Raw genomic sequence first — 10,488 nt, forward strand, 5'->3', positions numbered from 1 at the left:
TCAGTCGACTTACGCGTTTCCTCTCGTACAACAAAATCGAACAAACTCTGAAAAGTAGGCTCATTAGTGCCACCATACTGATCACCTAAAAAGTCAAGATAACGCTGCTTACCCAGTAAACATTGATTGTTGGGGCAACATTGGCAAGAAGTTGGCCGCAACATTGGCAAGATGCAGACGCCAACATTGGCAAGATGTTTTATGCACCATTTGGATGCATCTGGCCAGCGTTGGCGTCTGTATCTTGCCACCGTTGGCTTCTGCATCTTGCCAACATTGGATTATGTATCTAGCCAACATTGGCTTCTGCATCTTGCCAATGGTGGCAAAATGTTTTATGCACCATTTGGATGCATCTGGCCAGCGTTGGCTTCTGCATCTTGCCAACGCTGGCTTCTGCATCTTGCCAACGTTGGCTTCTGCATCTAGCCAACATTGGCTTCTGCATCTTGCCAACGTTGGCAAACTGTTTTATGCACCATTTGGATGCATCTGGCCAGCGTTGGCGTATGCATCTTGCCACCGTTGGCGTCTGCATCTAGCCAACGTCGACTTCTGCATCTAGCCAACGTTGGCTTCTGTATCTTGCCAACGTTGGCAAAATGTTTTATGCACCATTTTGCTTCATCTTGCCAACGTTGGCATCTGTATCTGGCCAACGATGGCAAGATGGCTTGTGCACCATTTTGCTTCATCTGGCGCCTAAATTCTGGTTGACTTTTATGCACCATGATGCTGCTTTATCTGATCTATTGACTATTGTGATGCCCGCGCATTGACCAAGGTTGGCCATGCGAAGCAAGCTGGTGCATAAAACATCTGAACAGCATTGGCATCTACATTTGCCAAACGTCTCTGTACTTAAACCTCGCTCATCACCAAAAGTTTATTGTTGAACCTAGCTAATCCTTGGGCGAAAAAACAGCAGCAACACGGATTTATAAGCAACACTTCTCCTTTTGTGACAAAGCAAAGTAACAGCCGAGCTTCGTATATTTTCACATTTATTAGAAACAAGCCACATCAAATCGTATTGATAGATGGAGATTCATTGCACATCACCAGCTTTTTCTTGTGTATCTTTATCATTGTGAATTCCTGCGAATGAAACAAAAATATTTAATTCAAGAGGGCTGTTTGGCAACAGTGTAGGAATCATAGGCGTAGCCAGGGGGGCAAAAGGGGCCATGCCCCCCCAAATTTTCAAACTTTGGATTCCGAAGTTGAGCCCTTTGTTGAAAATGCAATAAAGTTTGTAGAAATTTATATCGTTTTCCAAGACATCTGGCTATTAACACCCCCAAGGACTTGTTTTAGACACACAGAAAGACACCAATAAATTTTCCAAATCGTAAATCGCCCAAAATTTACGCGATTTACGTTTCTTTGAACTAATTTGTGGAAGCAATTTCAGAATGGCTTACTCTGTTGGGCTTTTCTGTAGTTATTGAGTTTTGTTTAGCTGTGTTTTTGGTGTTCTCTAATTTAGCCGCAGTTTTTGCCAGTTCGTGTGTAAGAGCTATCTTTAATAAGTTAATAGCTGTTTATCTGCTAATAAATTTCATACAAATATTACCGTAAAAGTGTTTTCAGAAAGCGCTATAATCCATTATTTGAGTGTAATTTTTCAAAATTTTTCGGGGGGAGCGGGTTACGCGTGCCTTCGGCACGCTCTAACTCCACTACCAGTTTTATTGCTTCAACCCACCAGGATACGCCACTGCACATCAAGTGGCGATGGCTTTAAATCAAACACTTTGTTGTTCTCTTCAATTCATCAAATATTTGGCCCCCCCCAAAACATTTTTCTGGCTACGCCACTGTGTAGGATTTTGATCAGTTGTCGTTCAGGATACTACGAAGTTAATTGACAATCTGCAATATCAATGTAATATCCCTCTCTCCAACGTGCGTGACAAAAAACTTATCATTCGATTCTGCGCCACGCAGAGCAATAATCAAGTTCCAATACATTCTAATTGCGTGTACAGTAGTTATTCAACAACTAAAGCAACACATGCGCTGTTGTCTTTCAAACATATAACAAGCTCACCAAAAGTTAGTTTTTGCCGTTTTCAGCCACCTTGCCTGTCTTTCCAATTTCGAAATCACTCTGAAACTCTTCATCAATTTGCTGCACGGCAGCAGCTTTGTCGTGCGCCATCACCATGTCTAATCATGAAAGTAAAAAAAGAAGTGTTAAATCAGTATATAAATGCCGACATAGCCTACTAACCACCATGTTCGTTGTTCACATCAATGCGAATACACCACTAAAACATTTTCATACATTACTCAATACTCTTCACAATTACATCATACATCAAAAGAACAAAATGGCATAGTTATGACATAATCATTTAGTCGTAGTAAAAACATTTATCCGTACTCACCAAGAACAATCTTTTTCAGATTCTTTTTTAAACAATCAAACGAGTGCTTAGACTTCACGACGTTTTTTTTTTCTTTCTTTTTTCTCGACATGACTTGAACTGTGTTGTGTTCGATAATAATAGTTGGTAATAAGTCCACTGATACAATCGCTTGCATTTTTGCCAACAGCTTGACTTAAATTTGCCACCTGCAAAATGTAAATCGTTGTTACAGAAATTTTCGACTGTTACAAATGACAGCCAACGTTTAAAGTTTATTTTTGGATTCCAGTCGTCTGTTTTGTTGCGTATGTAGGTCGCAGTGTAGGCTATGTTGTCGAAATGGACGCAAAATAAAACATGTTATTATTATTATTATTCAGTTGACGGCAATGAAAGCTACATTTGCAAATACTCTACAACCATCACAGACCTATCCACACGACATAAAAATACAAACACATTCAAGCAGTCAGGCAAACACTGCCGGAGCAGCAAAATCAAAGATTGAGCAGAACCCTACACATGTTGTGGGACATCACAAGCTCTGCTACTTTGCTGATATCTTCTTAGCACTCATCTAGAAGCACTGGCACTAAATTTGTCACGAGAATATTTCATATGAAAGTTTTCCATTGGTCATTGAGTTTTATAACTTTCTCTAAATTGAGTTTTATAACTTTCTTTAAATTGTGTAAACGTAGCCTAGTGACAAAAACGACTTTACACAATTATTTCAGGTTCAATGAATAAAAGACATTTACTTACCAGGTTTTCATAAACATTGTCGTAAGTCATTCCTATAGTTTCATTTTGATCATTTCTAAAACTTCTTTCGGCCGTAATAGGCCTATCTCAATTGAATTCGATTTTTTATATTTTCGATGCAAGAAGCGAAAATTCCTCTTAGCGCTGTTCACATAAGCATTGTGCTTTCGGCTCTCCAGTCTCCACGTAATTGTGTATTGCGCACAACCGCCATGCTTGAACAGTCGAAGTGAATCGAGTGACGTCATAATCCCTTTAGCAAAGGATTAAGTCATGGCCTTTGTCTTCCTTCATCAAAACAAACCAAGTTCTTCTGCTAACTTGCATCTCCTCACGTTGATATAACACATCGCCGCATTCTAAAGCTTTGTTGCCTCTTTCACTTCAACGCGTCATATTGCCCAGTCAAAGTTTAAGTAGTGACGTCATAATGGAGTTTTCACAACAATTATTGTGCCTGCAGTATTGTTCTATGCACCGCGAGAGGAGAAAAAACGATTCGCCGGATCGTTGAAAGTAAAAGTAGCGATCGTTTTGTGAAATCTCGCTTCAAGAAATTGAGGAGAGATTTCGACGCAACATGACTGCTCCTGAAGCTGGCCTATTGTGCAAGCTTTGCTACATTTAAAGTAAAGACGCCCCTTTGTTGGCGACACGAGAATCTCACCCACGTGGTCAAAATCAGACAGTGAGCGAGACTGCTCTCAGAAGAAAATCAACAAGTGATGCTGCATCAATCGATTTTTTTTTTACATTGATTCAGCGTCTGCAGACAGGTCAGCAGCGCGGCGGCAGTGCAGCCGCAACTCAATGATTACATGATCACCACAATCATGCTGCTGTGTCGAGCGCTACTAAACATCAACAAGTGAATTCGATTAAGCTTACAAGTTGTTTTAAATTTTCTTGAACTGCACGCAAATTTTGAGGTTAGTCCTGAAAAAATGTTTTCAAAAATATTACAACACATTTTAGTATAGTTAAACTTGAAAATTAAAAAAGCTTTTGTTGAACACAAGAAAAAAATGAAGACCTGGCAACTTGGATTAGCAACCACGCTTTTAAGTTTATCGCTTGTTAGTTACCTTACCAACGTCTGCAGACGTTGAATCAATGTAAAAAGAACGGATTATGCTAGTTGGGTATTGGAGGCGCCAAAGCCTAAACTTTCTGGAAGTGTTCTCTGAATCACAAGACATTTATTGCACTAAATTATCTGAAGCAATTGAATATGAACAAACGATTTTTATCATGGCGTTGTTGGTACAAGAATACGGTATGCGAAAGAAACTGTGTTTTTCCACTAAACCACATGAGTCATTTAGTTAAAGAGTCATTTTATTGTTGGCTATTAATATTTTCAAAGAATAAATCCAGTGAAGCTGAAATGAAGTAGCCAACGTTGTAATTGTTTATTTTGTAGAAACGCGTAGAGCGAATGGAAACTTTAAACTGGTTCGGTATCAAGCACGTTATCGCGTTCACGTTTTGTTGCTCCTACCTTTTTCTAGACCTCTGCTCCGTTTGGCACAAACAAACTTGGCAAACTGTTGGCTACACTTCTGACCAACGCTGGTCTTAAATATTCATAGTATACTTGTACGGTATCAGAAAATAATAACAGCATTGATAGCCTATTATAAAAATGTAAAATTGTAGCAAAATCATGGTATACATTTGCATAATTTTAAAGAAAACACCGAAATTGTTATGAATTGGCACAACGCTGGCAATGCTTCTGACCGATGTCAGCCAACCACACAACTGTGTTTTGAAGCAATACCACATGAAAAGAGGTTTGTGTTAGTAATTTTAAAGATTAAAACAAATAAACCTGAAATAAAATCTTTGAGACCTTTTTGAACGCATGATAAGAAATAAGTTATTGAAATTGATGGCGTATTGTTGGCAACATGTTGGACATAATTGCCAATCTTGTGCCCTCACATCCAGCATATAGCCGACATTGCAATTGTTTATTTTGTGGAAACGTGTAGGGCAAATGGAAACTTAAACTGTTTCAGTATCAAGCACGGAATCACGTTCGCGTTTCTGTTGCTCCTACCTTTTTCTAGACCTCTGCTCCGTTTGGCATAAACAAACTTGGCAAACTGTTGGCTACACTTCTGACCAACGCTGGTCTTAAATATTCATAGTATACTTGTACGGTATCAGAAAATAATAACAGCATTGATAGCCTATTATAAAAATGTAAAATTGTTGCAAAATCATGGTATACATTTGCATAATTTTAAAGAAAACACCGAAATTGTTATGAATTAGCACAATGCGGGCAATGCTTCTGACCGATGTTAGCCAACCACACAACTGTGTTTTGAAGCAATACCACATGAAAAGAGGTTTGCGTTAGTAATTTTAAAGATTAAAACAAATAAACCTGAAATAAAATCTTTGAGACCTTTTTGAACGCATGATAAGAAATAAGTTATTGAAATTGATGGCGTATTGTTGGCAACATGTTGGACATAATTGCCAATCTTGTGCCCTCACATCCAGCATATAGCCGACGTTGCAATTGTTTATTTTGTGGAAACGTGTAGGGCTAATGGAAAGTTTAAACTGTTTGGGTATCAAGCACGTTATCGCGTTCGCGTTTTGTTGCTCCAGCCTTTTTCTAGACCTCTGCTCAGTTTGGCATAAACAAACTAAAATGAAACTACTTTGTTGGCAAACTGTTGGCTACCCTTCTGACCAACGCTGGTCTTAAGTATTCATAGTATACTTGTACGGTATCAGAAAATAATAACAGCATTGATAGCCTATTATTAAAATGTAAAATTGTAGCAAAATGATGGTATACATTTGCATAATTTTGAAGAAAACACCGAAATTGTTATGAATTGGCACAACGCTGGCAATGCTTCTGACCGATGTCAGCCAATCACACAACTGTGTTTTGAAGCAATACCACATGAAAAGAGGTTTGTGTTAGTATTTTTACAGTTTAAAACAAATAAACCTGAAACAAAATCTTTAAGACCTTTTTGAACGCATAATAAGAAGTATTGAAATTGTTGGCGTAATGTTGGCAAAATGTTGGACAAAATTGCCAGCCTTGTGCCAACATACCCAGCATATAGCCGACGCTGGCCCAGCAATCAATGTTTGCTGGGTTAGTGTCAAACGGGAGTCGCTTAGCCAAATCCAAAACAAAACGTCCTTCCAATTTGTCACGCTGACCATAAGCTTGCGCGTAAAGCAAACACTGCGATAATTCATCTTTAAACTCTTTCAGATCACTGGAAGAGGTCGAAGTCAATTTGCTACCATAGCGATACTTTCTAATTTCCGGTTCTGCAAAAAGACCTCCACGAACCCCAAAACGCTGGGACAAGCGAGCTAACGACATTTCTATCCTGTCTTCCTCTGACAAGCCAGGGGTGTCAGAAACCAAATTAGCAATCGTTTGCGCAGCTGTTCTAACACAAGCTGCTTGTAACAAAGTCAAACAAGTCCCCTTAAAGGGCGAAGCTGCCATTAAGGCCGTAACACGATTTTTAAAGAAGATAAATGGCATATTATTACCATCGTAACCAATCAAGGCCGCCTTATCGAAAAACGTCCTACTATTTTGGTATTCAAAAAAGCAATCCTGCTGTTGAGAACTCGTTCTAGCGGGAGAAGACAAGCTATATCCCTTAAGAGGCTGAGTGGGCTCAGTCACATGCACAGCCCGACCACGATCCTCACACACGTTAAAATCAGGAGACGCAATACGCCTCTCACAACCACCCAAATTACGTGTAGCTGGGCGATCAAAACCTAGCGGCGCAGAAAACTGTGAAGGGGGCAAAGCATTACTACTAATGGCGGCCCCGTGACCTGTACGCTCTGGGGGAGGAGTTCGGTTGTAATTCGCAGACCTTGGCTCTACAGCATTCGGAAGACCCTTAGCCGCGGCCCCGAGACCTCCTGAAACAGCTGGAAAACGTGTGGATTGCCCTGGTCCACTCACAGGTTGAACGGGCGTTTGGAAAAGGTTATGTAAATTAAACTGCGATTGATGTTCATTTCTGGAATGCCTAGAAGAGCCCTTCTTAGAGCTACGCCGAGAGCCCACCTCTGATCGATATTCAGCTAAAACTACCTCTTTACGTTGTTCAGCCCTCAACTGAGCGTCTTTGAGTGCGAACTCAGCAGCTCTCGCTTCGGCTCTCGCGGCGGCCTCAGCTGCTCTCGCTTCGGCCTCAGCTCTCGCGGCAGCTTCAGCTCGAATGGCCTCAGCAGCTCTCGCTTCGGCCTCAGCTCTCGCGGCAGCCTCAGCAGCTCTCGCTTCGGCCTCAGCTTGTATCTGGAGCTCCTCTCGTCTTAGCTGCAGGTTAATTTGTGCCACTATCCGAGACGAAGTCATAGACATCCCAGTGCTTACATTTGAGGCGCTATCCTCAGGATGTATGTCAGCATCCAACATATCTGAGAACTCACTTTCTTTTTGTTCAAAGTTATTTTTTAACGAGTTAAATTCGGGGTCTACCCTATCACGAAGTTCTGCCAAGATCGCAGAGTTAAAGATTTTAGTCAAAAGAGCATGGAAATGCCGTAATTCCTCTTCTAAAGTAGATAACTTAGATCTAAAAATTAACAGTTCCTGCTTATCACTCAAAGAACCTAGGGCTACAGAAAGTTTCCCAATTTGAGTCAAAATATCCCGTCTAAGATGCCGGGCCTCTCGAACTGACTTAGCCTCATCGTTAATGGGTCCCTCCCCAGAATGGCCTGCCCGACCGCAAAGAACATCATCAGGCTTAAACTCAGTCGAGTCTACGGCGGTCGAGCCCTTGTCGCCACCGAGTGTAGACATATTAAATGTTGGGGCTAAATTTAACAATTAAAAAAATTAAGTTACACAAACACACAAAATTATTAGGCTACAGTAGTTATAAAAAACTTAACTGCAAAGACAGTAAAAATACAAAAAAGAATTTAAATGCACGATACCGTAGCTGTACGAGTATGAAGTCCTAAAGTCCACAAACTTGCTTGGATTCTTCCACTTGAATCTACAAGCACAGATGGATTGTCTTTTAATCTTCTTTCTTGCCAATGATTGTCAAAGTTATTTTTCTTCTGTACCAAACTGAGAAGAAATGTCTTCACTTTTCTTTGCTTCTGTAAGAGTGTAGACTACCAACCAACAAATCTTGTTTTATTATTTCTTGTACTTCTAATTAGTTCTTCTGCACTAGCTGACAACAAACACGTCGTTTAATTTTATGCCTTCAAGTGCTTCTTGGCCTACCAGCTAACAAATTCGTCGTTTATTTTTCTTGCTTTAATTTATACAATTTGGGTAGAGAGGTAACTCTTTTAAACCATAAACAGACATAACTCAGCAACAACACTACATTTAACATGTTAAATGTTAAATGTAGTGTTGTTGCTGAGTTATGTCTGTTTATTGCTTTAATTTCTTCTTGACCTACCAACTGACAAGAACTCGTCTTTTATTTTTTATGGTCACAGCGGTAAACCATAATCTCTTCGTGGGAAAATTGTAACATAAAGTTCCCGGATCCGTTTGTCTGCATTAGGGATGGTAGAAGTAGGGGATTGCTCACTCAAAAGTAAGATGGACAACTGGAGGGTCATAATGTTATGACAAAATTTAATGCAACTACAGCTTGAAGTCTACTGCCATATGTCGCATACTCAGGTGCAGTTTATATGACCTGCCCCACGTGTGTACAAAGTGTGTATCACCAAAATAAATGTAGGAAATATGTGATATCATCTTTATTTAATAGTATTATAGTCATGATAATGCAGGGGTAGACTTCATGCAACACCGGTAACAGTAGGTAGCCTCATACTGCTGCAGTGAGGTTTTGCAGGTTTTCTAGCACTCAAAATTTTAACCAAATATAGCAATTCATTTGATGAGAATGAATTTACCTAAAATCAAAGAAAACGTTGTGCAGTTCTGTTAATTTTTGAACCTCTTAGTGACCCTCCAGCTGTCCATTTTGCAAGAAAAATCTGTGAAGTGAGTGGTCCCGGTATTCCACTGTCCCTAGTCTGCATATAGTGACCGAAAAAGAAACACTTCTTGAAACGTCTATTCAATAAGTGTATTCCTGTAAAATTAGCCCGCGGCTATCGAAATGGAGATGCAATGGCTACACCTCTAAAACTGTCACTACGATACAGATTACTTGGATAAAAGACGGAGAATTTGTCCAGCTAGCAAGCACCAAACAAACCAGTTAAATGTGCGACCGACTTCCAACAAACAACTTCGAGAATGAATCAGAAAAATTTGTGATAACTCAAAGGCACGCCAGCAGTAGCGCGACGCAACATTTCATGTTTAAACCGGTTTCAAACTGAAACAGGTTTAAACCGGTCTTACGGACGATGGTGCAATTTTGGCTCATGTTTTAGGAATTTCCATGACGTAATATTCAGTAGACCCGAACGGTTTCTACATGACGTTTGACCAGGCGAACAACCGTCTGGAACAGCCACCTAAACTTGACCAAATTCAAACCATCACCAAAACTTCATTTTAAATGATAAACAATCTAAATCAAATCCAATTAAAAGAACATGTCACTGTTTATTGAAGGGCTAACCTTCATTTTTATATCTTATTTAATATATGAGCAATCGTTGTTCGAAGACAGCCCCCCAACGAAGCTTTTTCCCAATGCATTTCAATGGCGAATCGATCGTCTTTCAGTTCACGCCCTTCGTGTTCACGATAATTTATTGTCTCCCATTTATTCATTTCTTGCTCAATTTCAACAGATTTGCTATCGTTGAAAAGCACAAGCATAGATCTAACCAACTAAGTTAATATCAAGTCCCAAAATACTAGTAGCTCCATCTAGTGGCCACCTAAACTTGACCAAATTCAAACCATTATCAAAAGTTTATTTGCAATGATAAAAACATTTAACGACAACCAATTAAAAGAACATATTACTGTTTATTGAAGGGCTAACTTTCATTTTTATATCTTATTTAATATGCGAGCAATCGCTGTTCGAAGACAGCCCCCCAACGAAGCTTTTGCCCAATGCATTTCAATGGCGAATCGATCGTCTTTCAGTTCACGCCCTGCTTGTTCACGATAATTAATTGTCTCCCATTTATTCATTTCTTGCTCAATTTTAACAGATTTGCTATCGTTGAAAAGCACAAGCATACATCTAACCAACTAAGTTAATACCAAGTCCCAAAATACTACTAGCTCCATCTGGTGGCCACCTAAACTTGACCAAATTCAAACCATTATCACAAGTTTATTTGCAATGATAAAAACATTAAACGACAGCCAATTAAAAGAACATGTTACTGTTTATTGAAGGGCTAACTTTCATTTTTA

The 10,488-nt window shown here is 39.6% G+C and overlaps 1 long non-coding RNA gene across 1 annotated transcript; it reads right to left on the reverse strand.

The window, feature by feature from the left end:
• Positions 1 to 989: 989 nt before the first annotated feature.
• LOC145768932 (uncharacterized) lies at positions 990 to 3,276 on the reverse strand. The gene is made up of 4 exons (XR_014288981.1): positions 3,141 to 3,276; positions 2,394 to 2,581; positions 2,054 to 2,172; positions 990 to 1,098 (listed from the first exon to the last, which is right to left on the reverse strand). It is a non-coding gene; the product is annotated as an uncharacterized LOC145768932 (long non-coding RNA).
• Between the last annotated feature and the right edge of the window lie 7,212 nt (positions 3,277 to 10,488).

Source organism: Aplidium turbinatum, chromosome 1, assembly GCF_918807975.1.
Source record: "Aplidium turbinatum chromosome 1, kaAplTurb1.1, whole genome shotgun sequence".
Taxonomy (NCBI): domain Eukaryota; kingdom Metazoa; phylum Chordata; class Ascidiacea; order Aplousobranchia; family Polyclinidae; genus Aplidium; species Aplidium turbinatum.